Source organism: Sminthopsis crassicaudata, chromosome 4 (assembly GCF_048593235.1).
Source record: "Sminthopsis crassicaudata isolate SCR6 chromosome 4, ASM4859323v1, whole genome shotgun sequence".
NCBI lineage: Eukaryota > Metazoa > Chordata > Mammalia > Dasyuromorphia > Dasyuridae > Sminthopsis > Sminthopsis crassicaudata.
Genome location: NC_133620.1, coordinates 174,234,511 through 174,254,387, shown reverse-complemented (window position 1 = coordinate 174,254,387; position 19,877 = coordinate 174,234,511). Strand labels below are relative to the sequence as shown.

The window sequence follows — 19,877 nt, the reverse complement described above, 5'->3', positions numbered from 1 at the left end:
TCCTTATATCCTTTTGATATCATTGCTCATTTCTTCCTTTCCTCTGCCTGTCAGCTTCCAAGAATGACACTACTGAATTTCTCTTAGTTCTATTACCTATCTAACAACTTCTACTCAGTTTCCTTTAATAATGTTTTATCTTCCTCATTCCACCCGGACTTTTCCGAAGGTCTAATCTCTTCAGAATAAAATGTAAACTTCTTAGACTTGAATGTAAAACTCACTAATTTTGATTTTCAGCTTCAGTCTGCATTATACTCCTTCACACAACACTCTTTTCCCACACAAAATGACAAAATTCTCCCTCTCATCTTACTCTGCGGTTTATATGTGTGTGGATGCACAAACCATCATCTGGAACATATTTCTTTTTGCATTTATACCATCTGAAAGTCTTCTCTTTCTTTACCTGCCAACTCAGGTGCACACAAAATTTTCTTGGTTCCCCAGAGCTGAAAAAAAATTATCTCTTCATCAAATTTCTTTTTGCATTTTTTCTAATGTCTTTCAATGTAATTTAAAAGTTTAGAAAATATTCAATAATAATTCGATAATAAATGTATTACTTAAAAAAAAAAATTTAGATTTTCATCCCAGAGAAGTTAATGCCTAAGCAAATTTGTATATAAAGTCACTAGATCTCTTATTTTAGTACAGAATTTGCAGACAAAGAGTGTTATATTAATATACTGAATAGAAATTAGAACTGGAAGGGATGAGGGAGTCGTGAGCTTGTCAATGAAAGGTCTAAGGGAATACCCACCAGGTATGAGATCTGGCAAAAATAAGATTGAAGTTAGGGCAGCTAGATGGCACTGTGGGGCCCGAAGTCTGAGGAGATTTATCTTCCAGTCTCATGCACGTAATAGCTGTATGATCTTGAGGAAATAATTTATTCCTATTTGCCTCAGTTTCATTATACGAAGTCAAAACGACTTTTATAACAGTAAAAGCTAGGATTAGATCTCCAATCCATTCTCTCTATATATATCATTGCTATTTCCTCACAGTTTTCATCATTCTTCACATTCTTTAATCCTTCACTTCCTCCCTACTCTGTTGAAGTTACATTTTCAAAGTTCACCAATGCTCTAAAATTCAACACTTATTTTATACTTATTATTCACCTACTATGTGCATCAATTTACATTACTGACTGCGCCTTCCCTGAAACTTTCCCCTTTCTAATTGTGCCTTGATCTCATTCTTTCCCATCTCCAATGGGACTTTGTTCTAGCTAACATTCTTATGTCTCTTCATCTCAATTTTAATTGCTCTCTGGTCTCCCGGTTTCTTTTCCTCTTCAAATAACTATGTTCTAATGTCTCCCCTAGTCGGGGGAAAAAAAAAAGCTAAATTTTTTAAAATCTATCTTTTTTGAAATTATTCAAACAGTCCAATTTGGGTTATACCCAAATAGAAGTCATTCTCAATGCATTGGGATCCTCCTAGCTCTGCCTCTTAGGAATCCCTGCTTTCTTTCCAGATTCTACCCAGATGCACCTTTTACAAGAAGTCTTTTCTGGATCTCTTCCTCTGTCTCTCTCCTAGAATAATTAGGTATACACTTACGTTCAGTAGAAAGTAAGTTCCTTGAGGTTTTCATTTCCACTTTGTATCTCCCCTAGAGCCTAGCGCAGTACCTTGCATGGTGTTGAATGCTTACCTGATGGATTGGATTGTACAGGAGCATTGAGCTGAGGTTCATGAATTTGGGTTTCGTTTTAAAAATTGTGAGGTACTATCTATTATAATTTGCACATTTTAAAACATGATGCAAAGAAGGGATGCAGAGACTTCACTAAACTATCAAAGTGGATCAAGGCACATAAAAAAAGTTGAAAACTCCTAAACGAGTTTTACAATTGACCTACAAAGGTAACATGTAAACGACTCGAGAGACTGATCTGTTTTGTATTTGCATGTCTAGCTTCTTTCACAACTCTTGGATTAGTAAAGTGAGGAGTTTTAAAACAAGAAAAAGGGGAAAAATCCATAGGCATAAGGAACGAAGTAAGCAAAAATGCACTTCCCTGACCGGGAATCGAACCCGGGCCGCGGCGGTGAGAGCGCCGAATCCTAACCACTAGACCACCAGGGAACTTGGTGAGCGATTTGCTGTAGGCCCATTAGTGTATTTAAGCTCTTCACGTAATAAGTTTTATCCAATCAAAATCTGAACAAAGGTTCCACCCCTTCCCCTTCAGTTTCAGTTCCAAGGTCCAAACACTTCCCCTTTCTCCAGATTCCACGCAATGTATCCCCCTCTTCTTTGTTGTTGTTTTTAACCACTCTATTGGAAAACCTTGAAACAGATTTTTTTTTTTTTAATTGGTCAATAAGAAAGTGGCTTCTGGAGAAGAATTAAAATGATAATACAAAAGCTCCGGCACCTTTGGGTTAGTTTGTGTCTCTTCCCCTCTTCTCCCATCCCGGTCTGTATGTTATTTTTAATAAAGCGACCGCGGTAAAGGAGGCAAAGTTTTGGTAGGAGTCTTATAAAGAAACAAAGTGAGCTTTCACGACAAGGGTTCAAATCTCACTTTTGCTGTTTATTGTCAGCCAGACTTTAGGAAAGCTTCCTAACTCACTCACGGGTCTCAAATTTGTTGAGTCGGGGGCGGGAGCAAAGATATTGGACTCAATAGCCTTTGGAGTGTCTTCCAGCTGCTCTAAGTCTTAGATGAATTGCAATTTATAGTTTTTGAAAGAACTTTATTTTGGGATTCAAGCTGGAAAATATACATATATGTATATATGTATTTTTGTGAACATAGTTTATACTTAGTCTCTCACGTAAGAAAATGATCTTGGAGTACAGGTACAGCGTTTTAAAACTATGTCTCCAATCCTTTACTCCACAAGAACGTAAGCTCTTCTAGGGCAGAGACTGTCCTGCTTATATTTGCATCCATTGTGCTTTGCACCATAGTTGATATATAATAAGCAGTTAAATGAAATACAATGAATACAATGAAACCATACAGAATGAAATACAATGCGTGACACATAATATTTGTGGATGGGACAGTCTGATAACGAGAACTTATCTGAGTTCTCTGGACTATTCAGGTCTGTCCATAGTTCTTTACCAGATCTGGGCAGAAAACCACCTATGAATTGATGCGATCGCTGACCACAACACTCAAATATATGTTGGCCTGTGAGGAATTTATTCAAAAAAACCGATGTAGCTGAATAAAAAAATAAAGTTCTCATTTAGAAACTAGCAGTTCGTTGAGGAACAGTACAATAGAAAGGGCCCAATTTGTGAGAGAGGGAAAACTCTGTATGAATTTATAACAAGGGTGCTGTTACAACAGCCCATGTTGCTAAGATAAAATCCTTCAATATAGTAATTAAGATGGAAATTGGACTTGGGATATTGCTTGAAGAAACCTGAAATAGGAGCATTACATATTGGTATTCATTACTTGTTGATTTGACTCAAACTGACTGATTCAAAGAAATAAAACAAATAATTTGGCTCATAAATTGTAAAAGGTAAAGAATCACAGAAAGAGAGAAGGAAGGAAGAGAAGAGAGGAAGAAGGAGAGGGAGAGGGAGGGGGAAGGAAAAGAGGGAGAATAAAGAGAGGGGGAAGGAAAAGAGGGAGAAGGAGAGGGAGTGTTATTTGAATGATAGATCTTAAACCAGTGTTTTGCCAAAGAGTATTAAAGTACTAGAAGAAAGGTTGTGGTAATTCAGTAGATGGAGCTCTTTCCTCTTATGTAACAGCATCCATACCCAACTTTCTTTTTAATTTCAAAGCTGAAAAAGCATAAAGCAGATATTGCAATTGCATATTTATATTGTCTAAACATCTGTATTAGATTTTGTTTCAGGCACCTTAAAAACAAAAAAATTTTAAAGTACAATAATTACTTTTAGTCACTTGAATCAATATATATTCATTTACCATTTTTTTTTATTATTTAAGTTTCTAAGATAATACTGTTGTATATTAAAAGAACTGATCACCATTCCTTAATTCAAAGTCAGACACATTTATAATTTCCAGCTTGTTTAGTTCATTTTGCAAAAATCTCATGAGGAAGGAATGAGAAAGGATAAGTAGACATTTTTTTTAATCAAAGCAAAATTTTAATGAGAAAGAAAACAGAAGATATAAGTAGAAGACTTTCAAAACAAATACACTTATTTAATTTGAAATGTATATGTCTTGAACTGATGCTGAGTGAAATAAGCAGAACCAGAAGATCACTATACACTTCAACTACAATACTGTATGAAGATGTATTCTGATGGAAGTGGATATCTTCAACATAAAGAAGATCCAACTCACTTCCAGCTGATCAATGATGGACAGAAACAGCTACACCCAGAGAAGGAACACTGGGAATTGAATGTAAACTGTTAGCACTACTGTCTTTCTACCCAGGTTACTTATACCTTCAGAATCCAATTCTCAACGTGCAACAAGAAAATTGGATTTACACACATATATTGTATCTAGGTTTTACTGTAACACATTTAATATGTATAGGATTGCCTGTCATCTAGGGGAGGGAGTAGGGGAAGGGAGGGGAAAATTTGGAAAAATGAATACAAGGGATAATGTTATAAAAAAAATTACTCATGCATATGTACTATCAAAAAATTTTATAATTATAAAATTAATAAAAAAAAGAAAAAGAAAAAATATATATTGACCTTGATTTTCATTTTAAAAGAGCTGAGCAACCACTTTTGTTGTGGTATTTTAGACTAACTTGATAGATGCATTCCATTTATGGTTTCTTCCTTTTCCACTTATGGTTTCTATCATTTAATATAGAAAGATGAATAAAGAAATGTATATTTAGTTACAAAAAAAAAGAATTGTATATATCTTTCCTTAGAAGAAAAATCAATGTGGGTCTATCACTTGGCAACAATTTCTCTCTTCTAATAAGTTCAACTAATAAATAAAATACCATTTTAATTTGAGTTTGAGAGGTTGTTTTAGAATTATAGATCAGTGATCTTAACACTGCTACTTGTCAGAATAATTTTCTTCTTCCATTATTGTCAAGGACCATACCTAGGTGAAGGGGCAGATCAATTCTCTGAGAGCCTCCACAGCTGTGAATCATAACATCTGAAGGAGTTGCAAAGCAGACTTTACTGACACAGGTGTTGTTTGTGGATTGAGAATGAAATAAATTGGAGACTTGAGGGAAGAGGAGAGAGGTCAGAGAATGTAACTGCCTCTCAGTCTCCTTGTATCATCATCCAATCACATGAAGAGATCCATTCCACAGGTCTGAGTTAGATCTCTAGCAGTCACTGGCAGGTGGCTCCCATATCACAACACATTATGCTGTTCAGAAACACTATTAAGAGCATAGCTAAGGATTTGTTAAAATATCCATCATACTGTGTGCAGATATAAAAATGCAAAGAAAATAAAACCAATAATAAAAGCCATCTTTTATTAATAATAACAACAATAATTTTAGAGTGAGAATGGGAGTTGGCTCTCAATGAATGTTCATTGAACTAGAATTGCCACATTTATCTCTTCATAGAACTGTCTTGTGAGAAAACTTTATTCAATTATGGTAACTGTGAGAAAACATTATTGCATTGTTTGAATGCAATCCTTGGCTGGGAAATCAAACCATCTCTACCTGTTGCTTACAGACCCTTCACTAAGGACCTAGGTTATGCCTATCAAAAACCCAGTTTGATCCAAAGACTGATGCAAGACTTTTTTTTACAATTATATATCTCAAGTAAACTATATGTTTTATCCGAAAAGTGTCCTGAAGTAGTCAACCAGTTTATGTTTTCTTGTTCCATTGACTGAATACAGACACTTGGCAAGTAGTGGGATACCTCTTTTTTCTGATTTCAGGAAAATGTACCAGTATATTTTTCCCTTCCCAATTTGCAAAGCTCCCAACCTTTACTCCAATTAGAAATCAGATTAGCTAACCTTGGTCCCCTAGTTTATATGTTATTAGTTATTTTTCTTAATGCATAAAAATCAGTCTTCCCCAGTATTTGGGGTCCAGTGTGAAGCTAAGGGAGGCCTGATCCTGATTTGTTATGCAGTTGGTATGCATTGCTTAATAAATCAATATGCTTGGAAGCTCAAATGTTTGTTTCCTTGGTTATTTCAGATTTTCCCTTCACAGGACTATACTGACTTTGGTCATATATCTAAATGTTTGCCTGAGCATCAATAGCAATAAATTTCTACAGATTACAGTATTCATTTCTCAATATACCCTGAGAGGCTTCTCTGATCATCCATTAAGAGGGTTGTTGTTTTTTCACATCCAAATTTTGTTTTATCACAAAATCCTACCTAAGTTTAGGTTTATCCACTGATGTACCTGTTACATTTATTTTTGGAAGACAAGATAACAATTACAATATATTAAATAAACAATAACCCTGGCCTTTACATTCTCTTATAAAATGGATCGTATTATATATACATATATATGCTATATATACATATATAACCTACTTGCTGTCTTGGAGAGGGAGAGGTAAAGAAGGAAGAAAAAACTGGAACTCAAAATCTTACAAAAATGAATATTGAAAACTATCTTTACATGTAATTGGAAAAATAAAATACTATTACATAAAAAATTAATAAAACGAATTATAGCCAAACATTATTAGATAAGGAGCATTATATTAGCTGCCCAAGCCCATTCATGAATGTTGAGTAAATATGAGGGTTCTTGTGTCTGCCTATACTCTTTTAGTCCCATGAAGAGGGGAATATGGTCATTATAATTCAATAAACATTTTTAAGGTGAAAATATAATGTTGTGATACATATTCAGTCCCCACAGTCCTCTTTCTGGATGCAGATGGCTCTCTCCATTACAAGTTTTCAATAAACATTTTTAAGTGCCAATTAGGTGTTAAGCAGACACTGTGCTGGGAAGTAGGGATACAAAAAAAAATAAATTAAATAATACCTTCCCTCAAGAAGTTTACATTCTATTCTAATAACATATGCTTTTTTGTATTATCCATTGAGAAATTATTTTTTTTAACAATTTGTAGTTCATAAATTCGGAGACATATATAATTTATCCTCTTTAAGATGCATAATCTTGTTAAAAAAGCTTTCCTTCTTTGACCATATTTTTAAGTCATTCACATCTGTCTGTATGTCAAGTTCTTTCTGTGATCAGCTTTTCCTGTGTCCTACAAGATTACTATCAAAGAAGGATTTTTCAACAGAATTCAGTGAAATTTTAAAGCCTGAACTAATCTAAACTACTAGAAGGCTACATATAATCTATATACCTAAGAAAACAGTTGAAATCTTAGGGTACCATAGCTCTGAAGATGGTAGTCTTATGTAAGTTGTTTTCCTGAGACAGTCATGTTCTGCATTGAACTAGCAATGACCTGGTCCATAATATTGGATGACAATATTTTCCATGTATTGTTCATCAAACCTGATGACAGATGTGATAGGGATCACCACATGCAAGCTGAAGATGTTTCTGCTGCATGATTATGGCAGAACATAGATTTACATGAAGAGGCACAGTTTATGCTACAAAGAAGATGGAATATACACTTTGAACTAAAATTTCCCTGAGGAACAGTTATAGATTATAGAATTTTAGGGAAGGCAGGGACCTTAAAGATGATCTAATCCAATCTCCCTGACCACAGGAAAACTAAGTCCTGGTTCCAGTTGTGGCATAACTTGTTTTGTGGTCTTGGGCAAGTTACAATATTCCATTTCTCTAAGCCTCAAAAATATTCTATGATTCTTATAGAGAAATTTTTTCTAAGATGTCCCCATCAAATAGTCAATTTGCTCATCCTTGAACACTTCTAGTTTTCTCTAGTGAACCTATTCCATTATTGGAGAATTCCTTCAGAAAGTCCTCCTACAGAACACTTAAAAAATGAGTTTCTGTAATTTCCACCACTGGTTCTGGATTTTCCCCTTGAAGCAATAGGGACTAAGTAAAGAAGAATGCCCAGTCAAGTGTTGCTTCTGGAACTAGAAAACTTAGATTTGAATACTGACTCAGATACTACAGTGTGTGACTTAGGCAAATTATTTATTTTCTATAAATCTTCATGTCCTTATCTGTAAAATAAGTGGATTGAACTAGATTATTTCTGAGGTGCTTCTTCTGAGCTCTTGATTCTAAAATCAAATGAATCCTTCCCTTAGCACAATACTGGGGTCATTTGTTTCTACCTTCCCTTCTCTCTCTTCTAAGTACTTTTTCATGCCAAGGAAGATAAAAAATGTTTCTCATCAGAGATTTCTCACCTATGATGACATTCCTATTCCCTTCAAAAATGGAACCAACTCAGATATTTTTAACATGTATCCTTATGCACATGAAACCTGCATTTGGCACTATAAGCTAAATACTATTACTGGCACCCAAATTGTTTTATGTACATATCTGATTCTTCTCAATCAGATCCTGAACTCAGAAAGCAAGAATCACCAAACTTTGCCATTAAAAAAAAAAAGTAAATGAAGAATCTTCAAAGTCATTACATTACTATTTCATTGAAAATTCATTATGTTTGACTATTGCTCTAAATAAGTCACTATTTGAGGGTGGAACTCATAGCATTTTTGTATTGCTATTGGTGTTGGGGTGGGGGGCATTGTGGTTTTTTATTTGTTTTGTTGTAACAGAATTTAATATGATAATTTAACACAGAAAGATTATTATACATGGAGTGGGTCTGGGTTAAAATCCTAGATATATGTGATTTGGGCAAGTCATTTAGGCCTCAATTTTTTTCTCAATACAATTAGATTTTGAACTAGATGACCTCTAAGGTCCCTTCCAGTTCTAAATCTAAGATCAGACATCTTATAATTTCCTCTAGGAACTAGGATTCTATGGCAAATCCCTTGTAGATTTTGTGAACTAATAATCTTTCTCTATATTTCCCCCCTTAGAGGGACCAGTCATTAGGAAAAGAATGTTTATGTCTATGTTTTTAAAAATTGAGTGTTTTTCTAAGATATTCTTAGAATTCTTTAATTTATAAATTACCTGTTTCAAAGCATATGTGGTCTATCTATTCATTCAAAAAATGAGGCAAAATTTTGTCTTTTCCCATTATATAAGAAAAACAGTTTCCAAAACAGTGGTGTAAAGGCACCAGTTATTGGAGTGCCTTGATATCTACATAAAACAATTAGGGAACCATTAATGTTATTTGATCTATAACAGTTCCAAAAACAGTTTTCATGTACACGAGAATGTTCGTTTAAAATATCTGAATCTATGCTATTTATGAAAAAAAAATCACAAATCAGAAGTATTTTTTATTTTCCTCTGCATGAGAGAGTAACATTATCTGGAGTTACTATAGATTGAGAATAGTGAATAGGGGAACCACCAGAGATGGTTAAGGAATCACTAGAGAAAAGATCCATTTGAATTAGAGCCATAGATAGAAAGCTAACAAAGCCTTATTTTACCAAAGAGGAAACTGAGATACAGGGAAGAATTGTGATATTCACATAGGTAGTAAGCATGGGAGGCAGGATTTGAAATTAAGTGTAGCTAGGTAGTTCAGTAGATAGAGCACTGGGCCTAGAATCAGGAAAACCTGAGTTCAAATGTGACCTCAGACTTTTACTGGCTATGTGATGCTGGGCAAGTCACTTAATCTCTGTTTACTTTAATCAATGAGAGAAGGAAATGACAAACCAGGCTCTGTATTTTTGCAAGAAAATCCTATGTTCAGTATAGTCTATGAGTTCTCAAAGCAGCATTGGACATAAGTGAATAACAAAAGCTCTAATTCCAAAGCTACCCACTTATACTGTACCACACGGCCTCTTACACTGATGATGAAAGGATAGATAGATAAATGAGATAAGTTTCATTGAGCTTTGCATCATTTCTGCAAAGTATCACTTTCATTTTAAAAGAAATAAAAGCCCAGGATCACACAAAAGTCAGCCTAGCAAAAGTTGAGTCAAGACAAAACCTTCAACCTAACTCTTCTAGAAGTCTTAAGCTATTCTTCATTAATCCTAAGAATTTCCTTAAAAATATTTCCCCAAATTGGGACACTAATACATTGCTGGTGGAGTTGTGAAGGAATCCAGCCATTCTGGAGAGCAATCTGGAATTATGCCCAAAAAGTTATCAAACTGTGCATACCCTTTGACCCAGCAGCGCTACTACTGGGATTATATCCCAAAGAAATACTAAAGAGCGGAAAGAAACATATATGTGCCAAAATGTTTGTGGCAGCTCTTTTTGTTGTAGCTAGAAACTGGAGGATGAATGGATGTCCATCAGTTGGAGAATGGTTGGGTAAATTGTGGTATATGAAGGTTATGGAATATTATTGCTCTGTAAGAAATGACCAGCAGGAGGAATACAGAGAGGCCTGGAGAGACTTAAATCAACTGATGCTGAGTGAAATGAGCAGAACCAGAAGATCACTGTACACTTCAACAACAATACTGTATGAGGATGTATTCTGATGGAAGTGGAAATCTTCAACATAAAGAAGATCCAACTCACTTCCAGTTGATCAATGATGGACAGAGGTAGCTACACCCAGAGAAGAAACACTGGGAGGGGAATGTAAATTGTTAGCACTAATATCTGTCTGCCCAGGTTGCATGTACCTTCGGATTCTAATGTTTATTGTGCAACAAGAAAATGATATTCACACACATGTATTGTACCTAGACTATATTGTAACACATGTAAAATGTATGGTATTGCCTGTCGTCGGGGGGAGGGAATAGAGGGAGGGGGGTAATTTGGAAAAATGAATACAAGGGATAATATTATAAAATATATATATATATTAAAAAAAAAAAATTTCCCCAAAATTTTAGCTGATGATCTTACATTGTCTTGATTATAACACAGACTATAATCTTTTCTTTGACCAAATTTCTTTTTTTATCTTTTTTTTTAATAAAACTTTTTATTTTTAAAACACATGCATGGATAATTTTTCAACATTGATCTTTGAATAACCTTGTGTTCCAAATTTCCCCCCTTCCCCCATTCTCTCCAATGTGGCAAGTAATCCATTATATGTTAAACATATTAAAATATAAATTAAATCTAATATATATACAAATATTTATACAATTATCTTGATGCACAAGAAAAAACAGATTAAAAAAGGGGAAAATGAGAAAGAAAACAAAATGCAATCAAACAACAAAAAGAATGAAAATGCTATATGTGATCCACACTCAGTTTCCACAGTCAATGCTTTGGGTATAAATGACTTTCTTCATCACAAAATCATTGGAACTAGCCTCAATCATCTCATTGTTGAAAAGAGTCCATCAGAATTGGTCATCATATAATCTTGTTGCTGTGTATAATGATCTCCTGGTTCTGCTTATTTCACTTAGCATCAGTTCAGATAAGTCTCTCCAGGCCTCTCTGAAATCATCCTGCTGATTATTTCTTATAGAACAATAATATTCCATAACATTCATTTACAATAATTTATTCAGCCATTCTCCACCTGATGGGCATCCATTCAGTTTCCAGTTTTTTGCCACTAAAAAAAGGGCTGCCACAAACATTCTTGTACATGTGGGTCCATTTCCCTCCCCTATGATCTTTGGGATATAAGCCTAGCAGAAACACTGCTGCACCAAAGGGCATATACAATTTGATAGCCCTTTGGGCATAGTTCCAAATTATGCTCCAGAATGCTTGGATCAGTTCTCAACTCCACCAACAAAGTATTACTGTCCCAGTTTTCCTACAACTCTTCCAACATTCATCATTATCTTTTCCTGTCTTAGACAAAATTTCAAAATCATAACATGTATATCTCATACTAACATCTAGGAACTCAGTTTCTTTCATCCTCAAATGACTTTCTTGTGGTACAGCTAAACCTGGAATGATAACTTTAGTGAACACTTCACTTTTAAATTTATAAATGTGAAATAATTAGGTAAATGAAAGCAGTGAACATAAAGTTTGGCAATGTTGTGCCACAGTTCTCTTTTATTGTCCTAACTCAGTTTCCTTAATTGTTCTGGTTTCCTTAAATTGGTTTTGCCTCAGTTTCTCTAAATTGTTCTGTCTCAGTTTCCCTAATTGGTCCCAGTTTCCCTTATTGTTCTGCCCCAAACTCCCCCCTCCAGTTCATTAAGATTGGTATAAATCAGAACTATTTGCTCTAAGGTTATAAATTGTCAATGTGTAAACTCAGAAAGGGGAACTCCAGATATTATGTTTGCAGTCCCACACTTTCTTAACTCCCAGCTTGTTAGAGTTTATGGTCCTACCCCCAACCTGTCAGAGCCTAGTTGATGGTTCCTGCCTGGAGTTTCCCGATCCCCAGAGTTTGGACTCCACCCCCCCTTCCTAGTTTAGCTACTGTGTATAAATGTCATTGAGAACTCACATTGGCCACTGGATGCTGGATTCTTGCAGACAATAACCTCATTCAGCCCTGTGACCAAACTATGGATCCGTTTGATCCCCGTAGATCTCTCCCATTTAATAAATTATTACAAAACTCTCTAATCTCTATCTTGCCTCAGTTTTTCTGACATTACAGTTTGTTTTTTAATCATTTTAACAAAGCTCAAAACAAGATAACATTTATTAGATTGATTTTTAACATTTTAATTATCTTGGAGTTGAAAGCACTTAATATGTAAATGTTCTTAGTTTGATTATGTAGTTGGCGACATATACGATATTTAAAATTTTTATGCATAACACCAGAGAATAGAGAGCTGCCATCATTAGATGGATTCATACTGGTTGTGTGATTAACTTTTCTTTACCTCCAGGACATTAAGACCTCACTGGTCAATTCTAATGATCGATTAAGATTAAACACAAGAAGGAAACACGGAAGAAATCACAAGTCTGGACATTGTTTTCAAATGACTTTCTCTAATAGAATATAATTAGCAGGAGATTGTCAACCTTATACTTTTCTCTAAGCTTTGACATAATAATAACTCGGAGGTTTTCCTTAGGTTAAGAGAGCATACTCCAGTGATTACAACGGAAAGAATCCAGTTTGTGGATTCTAATCCCAGATCTGCTGCTTACTATGTGTGTGACCGTGGACATATCACTTATCAATCTTCCTGCGCCTCCGACTCCTTATTTGTTGGGGATATTCATGATAACTTTTGCGGTTGCATCAGTAAAAGTAAGATACCTCAGAGATACCTCAGAGTGGGGAGGAGTTTACAAGGAAGTAGTATAGAGCTGTTACTCTATCATTTTACCAGTGAAGGTAAGGTCTAGGAAAGGTTAACAATTCCAGCTCTAAATTTTTGGTACGCTTCCATGAACATTTCTAGTCTTGCAGAAATTGCCAAAAGAACACGAAGAGGGAATGAGATGCTGTCATGGATGCCTAGTCCAAACCATCGAGGCTTACAATCAATTTCTGCTGAGACTCCAAATCTCTAATCAGCCTCCACGGTTGAAACTTAGTAGGTAGTAGAAGTCTGCTATCGAGAAGGCAACAATAGAATTCTGTGTGTGTTTTCAGGCTTTGGGTTGGGGTTGCCGTAGATTGTGACAATATGACAAATTCCTTCCCAGATGAAACATTGTAAAGAGAAATGGAGCTAATGTGAAGAATCTTTGTCCCCCGGTAGCGCTTAGATCTGACTTTGGTTGGAGAGAACTGCGAATGACCCTCGGCTGGCTTACAAATTTAGGTCATTAAGTCTACCGCTCCACGCAGAGCTGGCCACTCCAGGCTAGTGGAGACCCCCGAGCGCAGCTCCCTACGATTTTCCTCTCTCCCCTCCCCCCAAGGCCTTCCTCAATGGGCACAGCCCAAGGCGAGCCTGCGCTTTGCAGCGCAGCTTCTGGGGCCCATCTTGGCCCGGCCCGGCCCTCCTCCACGGCTCGCGCGCCGGCGCCCGCTCGCGTCACAATGAGGCCGGGGCCTGGGAAGGCGGCCGGCGCGCGCCGTTGATCGCGTGCAGGGCGGGGTTGCCGCTGTCTCCGGGCCTGGGATTCTGGGGCTCCGTCCTCAGGGGCCGAGCCGCCACGCTGCCAGCGCGGGTGGTAGGGGGAGACTCGTTTTGAGGTTGTGGCGAGGTCAGCAGCGCTCGCGGGGAGGTGACAGCCACCTGAACTCGGGGGCAAGGATGCTGCTGCCGCTGCGATCACTGCTGACCCGACTCCACTGACAGCCTTCTGGGAAGCGGTCGGGATCGTGCCCGAGGCGTAGCGGAGCGGCGGGAGGAGCAGCTTTGGCAAGGATGTTTATCCGGCAGGAGGCCGGGAGCTGACGCGGCGGCCCGGAGCTTAGGCGTCTCATGCAGCCGTAGGTGGCTGGCTCCGGGAGACCCGTGGGTCTCTCTCTGGACAGCGGCGGCGCCCACAACAGCTGCTTAGACCTGGGCCGGGGTGGGGGCGGGAGGAGGGAGGGAGGGAGGAGGAGAGAGTGCGCGCGACTCTGCCAGCTCCGCTACCTCCTCCTCTTTCCCTCCTCTGAGTCGGTTCCTCCTCCCCACCCCACCCCAGCCCACCCCCTCACCCCGACCCCTCCTTCCCCAGGAGAGGAGCTAGAGAGAGGATGGGCTCCCCCGCTCCGGGCAGCAGCGGCTGCGGCGGCGGCGACAGCCACAGCGGCAGCCGTAGCTCCTCTTCTTGTGGCCGAGGCCAGATATGCGTCTTCCCGGACATCTCCTCCCGGGCGGTCGGGATAGGCTTCTCAGCCCTGTAGGTGAGTACGGAGCCCTGAGAGCCTGACTCGTAGTGTCTGTTGTTGCAGCAGATGCCGCCGCCGCTGCTGCTACTGATGCAGCTGATGCTGAGTCTGGAAAGGGATGGAGATGGGGATGGGGGTGGGGTTCCGAGCGGAGAGGGGGATACTCCCCAGCCGCCGGGTTTTTTCCAGAATGTGCTCTGATGCGTCCTAATGGCGGGATGCAAGCTCTGTTTCACTGTACAGAGGACTCCAGAGCCTTGTGAAGTTCAAGAATGTTTCTGAAAGGAGGAAGGGCATTGCCCTTCCACTCCTTTCTCCCTCCGGGAAGAACCGGGCTAGGGCAGGACAGGTGGTTTAGCTAATGGGAGGTAGGTGGACAGACAGGTGGGTTCTAAGAGTTCAGTGTATATGTTCTGGAAATATTCCTGTCCTCTTTCTTCCACCCGAGGCGGTTGCCGGAATGGAGGAAGCTTATTTTAGGTATGCACATGAGGAGAGAGTGGGTGTTTATGCATTTCGTGACTAGGTCTTCCCTTCTTCCTTTATCTGACAGCTCGAACTCAGATTAGTGTCTTTTGCTTCTTTATATGAACATTTTAGGTCTATTTAGAAAAGGGCCGGCTTTCGTTAGAATGTATTTCAAACTACTGGTGGATAAAAATGTTTAGGATATTACTGTGGCTCTTACCCCAGGGCCTTTCTTCGTTGAAAAAGACTTATTTATTGAGTGTAAGATGTGTCCTGGGTACTGGATGTGAGGTGAAATGTGCTGCAGTGTTTCACTGAAGGGCCAGCAGTAGGCAATCATGTGTGTAGCTCAACTTCCAACCTGATCTTCCAGAGAAATTGCAGTGATCTCGTTCAAGTTCAAAACATAGAATAGTTGAAACAATATTTTCCTCTTACTCCGCTCTTTGATGGGAAATTGACTTTGGATGGTTTGGTCAGATGTTTAAAGACTCCTCAACAAGGATGCCACGATTAAAAATGAAAATACAAACTGATCTCACTGGCAGCACTGTCTCACTTAATTTTTCTCTTCTTTGTGGATGATGCTCCAAAATGAATACTTTTCCTAAACTAATTGACATTTCTGCCTTCTTTTTCCAGTCTATGGTGAATATAATCATAACTTTTTGTAAATTATAGTGTAATTTCCCCCCAAATCCCTAAATCCTAAATTAATCATCTGCTAAGCTTGCCATTTTTTCCACAGTAGATTTAAAAAAAAAAAAAAAAAAAAAAACCTATTTCAACTAGAATATCCTTAACCACTTAAAGGAATAAAATTCAAGTTTTAGATTTAAAAATTCCAAGTTTCTTCAGAGGAAAAATTTATGTAGTTGAGTGCCAACTTCACTTTGTTTTGTATTTGACTTGCAAAGTAATCTCTGGATATCTGTTATATTACAAATAAGGTCAAAATCCAAAACAAATCTGGAAAATGCCTGTTCTCTTCCTAGTAAATTTTGGTTGAATTGTAAATATGTAATACCCAATCATATTCTAGTATTGTATTTTGTATAGGTTTGCTCACAAAATAGCAGGTGTTTCCAGGCTAAGCAAGTCATTTCACTTTTGTGGCACCTCAGTTCCCTCATGTGTAAACCAAGAGGGTTGGACCAAGTGATCTCTAAGGTCCCTTTCAGCTGTAACATTTTGTTTCTCTTTCTTTCTTTTCTTTTTGTTTTTTACATTTTATTTTTCTATGAAGTCAATATAGCAATTGATATTACCTGTTAGAATTGTTTCCTATACTCCATAAAATCTTTTTATTCCTTATATCCATGATTGTGTCTGATACTTTCTAGTCTTTTCACCTTCCTTACTTAATGATCGATGTCTCTTGAGATTATTCAGTAGGGTGTTGCTGATTTCAGTTCCTCTTCATCATTATCTTTACGTATCTTTCTTCCATGTTCACATTAATATTTGCACTAATTTTCTCTTTTTCAAGTGATTTTTCTTCCTAGTTCTTGTTTTATTTACTCTCTAACTGTTGAGGTTGGTTTAATGGTTTGCAAACTTATGTGTCACCAGTATTGTGATATGACAGTCAAAAAAGTTAATGCAATCTTAGGCTGCATTGCAAGAAGACATAATATGTAGGATTAGTGCTCATGCAGTTCCCAGTACACTTCTTTGCTCAGACAACATGTGGAATTGTTTTTACTTCTGTGTGCTACATTTTAAGAAGGACCTTTTCAGGCTAGAATTGGGACCCAAAAGAGGACAATTAGTTAGTAACTGAAGTTAATCTAAAGATCAGTTGGTAGAAATGAGGAAATTTAATATAAAGATGCCTTGGCAAAGACAGTAGTTTAAGAAAGGCTAATATGTGGCTTGGCCTCAGAGGGAAAATTAGGAATAGAAGGTGGAAATTACAAAGCAACAGATAAAGAATTGACCCCAGGAAGAAAACAGAATGGAATGAACTATTTCAATTGAACCCTCTTCATTAGAGGTTTTGGAGAAAAATCTAGATAACCATTTAATTGGGAATCTCATAGAGGGAATTCTTGTGTGGGTATGGATTAGCTGCAATAATATCTGCATTTGCACCAAACTGTGCGATTCTATAATCTACTAGATTCTAAAAGTACATAATAATATTGATTTTATCCCTATTTTTCTAGGCACATAATAGATGCTAAATAGATATATTTTGAACTGAATTAACTTGAGTAGATTTGTAAACATTCCTTCAGAATTTTCTGTCTTATGGCAACATATATTTTATTACATTTCCATAAAAGTCTCTATGACCTTTTTAAGCAAAGATATTTATATTAATATTCAATGTACTCTTTTTAAAATAGGCCCTTTAGTCAACTGACATAGATTTTAAATTGTGAAGGAATCTTAGAACTAGCACAACCTCTTCATTTTAGAGATGAAAAAAAAATGAGGCCCAGAGGGATTAATATAGCAAAGTCAAGAACTAAATTGAGGGCCTTTATTTTCAAACCTAGCCCTCTTTTTACAACATTTTGTCTTATCATTTGTTTGAAACCTTTAAAACTAATTGTGAAAATGTTTTAAAATAACAGCAGATGTGCTTACTTTCCAGTCAATCAAATGTTAACAAATAATAGTTTAAAAATATTTAGTGGCTCCTTTAAAGTTATATATTTGATCACATGAGCAACTAGAGGTTAATAGTTTCCTAAGATTGCTAAACCAGTATCTAAAGCTACCAGTAATAGTGGTTAAGATAAGAAAAAAATATATCACCAGAAATGGAGGTCCTGGCAGCTAAGTAGAGCAGTAAATAGAGTGCTGGACCTGCAATCAAGAAAATCTAAGCTTAAATAGAGACTCAGACCCTACTGTGTGAAATAGCTACGATTATTGTAAGGATTAATTCAGATAATATTTGTAAAGCATACCTGGAACATAGAAAGCCCTGGCCCTGATATGTTGGGTGTACTCCATTTTGAAAACTTACAGGAGGATATGGACAGTTATAAAATAAGATGATAAGGCAGATATGAGTTGTAAGATATATGTTTAGAGAGAATATTCACATCTCTAGTTTCACAGATCTCTCAATATTTGAAGCAAAATGAATTGATATGTTCTGGGTAATTTATAATTAGAGCAACTTTACAAATTGTGAAAATTGAAGTTAAGTCTGTTATATAATTGCATTTAGTAAGGATAGTATATACCTCTCATTAATCTTTATGAATAATGTTCATTATAGAATACCTTGCAAATAATATATTTTGACATTCATGAGTTTCTTTAAAATAATGAATAACTATAATCAGTTTTTGATAAATCCAGATGATAGCTGGAAATGTATATATTTCTCAAAATAACTAATATAAAATTTTCTTTTTGTTGATGCACATAGTAGAAAGAATCCTGGTTTTGGAATTTGGAGACTTGCGTTTAAGTTCAACCTCAGCCAAGGCTGTTTGACCATACATAGGCTTTGAAGTCATCAAGACCAACCTGTCCATTTTACAAGTTGAGGAAATTGAGACCCAGAGAGATCAAGTGATTTCCCCAAAATCAAATAGATAGGAACTGGCAAAGCTAGAATTTGAATTCTTATCTTCCAACAACAAATCTCATTGTTTCCACTGCCTCAAGATTAAAAAGGAATGAAAGGAATAATTCTTCATATTTATTTAGCACTTGATTCTTGACTACTCCTTGAACTCTGCTCTGATTCAGATAGAATGATCCTCTTGTCTTTATTCTCCCTAAATTTCAATCCCTATCCCCTTTTTAATTTATACCAGAATATCACTATGCAATTATTTCCTCCCTTCATCCCTCCCTTTTCTCTTTTTCTTTCTTTCTTTCTTTCTTTTTTCTTTCCTTCTTTCTTCCTTCCTTTCCTTCCTTCTTTCCTTTCCTTGCTTCCTTCCTTTCCTTCTTTCCTTTCCTTCACTCCCTCCCTCCTTCTTTCTTTCCTTTTCTTTATTCCTTTCCTTCCTTCCTTTCCTTTCTTTCCTTCCTTCCTTCCTTTTTTCTTCTTCCCTCCCTCCCTTCTTCCTTCCTTCCTTTCTTTTCTTGTCTATCTGTCCCATTAACCCTTTATCACATTTTCTTTTTCTGCTTTTTAAAAAAATTATCAGGCCAGAGCCTGGACCTGTGATTTTATTGGTATAGGAAACTCCCTTCAGTGCAGATGAATAACTTTGAAATTTATGGTTTTAGAGAACTGGTCAAAGAACTAAAGGTAAGTAACTTGTCCAAGGTCACTTAGTCAGTACAATCAATGATCTTCCTAGCTTCAAGCTAGACAGACACTTCAGTACTTACTATGTCACAGGTATTTCATTAAACATTGAAGAGATAGTTAGAAAAATGAAAGAGGCTCTGTCTTCAAGAAGCTTATAGTTTCTTAGGAGAGATAGTGTATATATATTATATATATACATATATATATATATGTATATATATATATATATACACACACATATATATATGTGTGTATATGTATATATATATATACACATATATATATATATATGTGTGTGTGTGTATATATATATATACATATATATATATATACATATATATATATATATATATATATATATATATATATATACAAATCTGCTGAAATATACAAGATGAATCCAAGAGAATTTGGGAAGGGAAGATGCTAGCATTTGGGGTGGAGGTTAGGTGATAGGTATGGATGACTGGCATTTGTCTGACCAGGAAATATTTGAACTGTATTTTG

General features: G+C 36.7%; 1 protein-coding gene, 1 long non-coding RNA gene and 1 other non-coding gene across 4 annotated transcripts in view; 1 reads left to right on the top strand and 2 right to left on the bottom strand.

The window, feature by feature from the left end:
* Nucleotides 1-19,877, bottom strand: part of LOC141566001 (uncharacterized) — an 81,481-nt gene that overhangs the window by 33,393 nt on the left and 28,211 nt on the right. The window lies entirely within an intron of this gene.
* Nucleotides 2,030-2,101, bottom strand: TRNAE-CUC (transfer RNA glutamic acid (anticodon CUC)). Its single transcript has one exon. It is a non-coding gene; the product is annotated as a tRNA-Glu (tRNA).
* NCOA7 (nuclear receptor coactivator 7) overlaps nucleotides 12,588-19,877 on the top strand; it is a 166,234-nt gene continuing 158,944 nt past the window's right edge. For both annotated transcript variants that reach the window (XM_074309916.1, XM_074309913.1), the window contains exon 1: nucleotides 12,588-14,686. The gene's annotated coding sequence lies outside the window, so the exon portion shown is untranslated. The remainder of the gene's footprint in view (nucleotides 14,687-19,877) is intronic.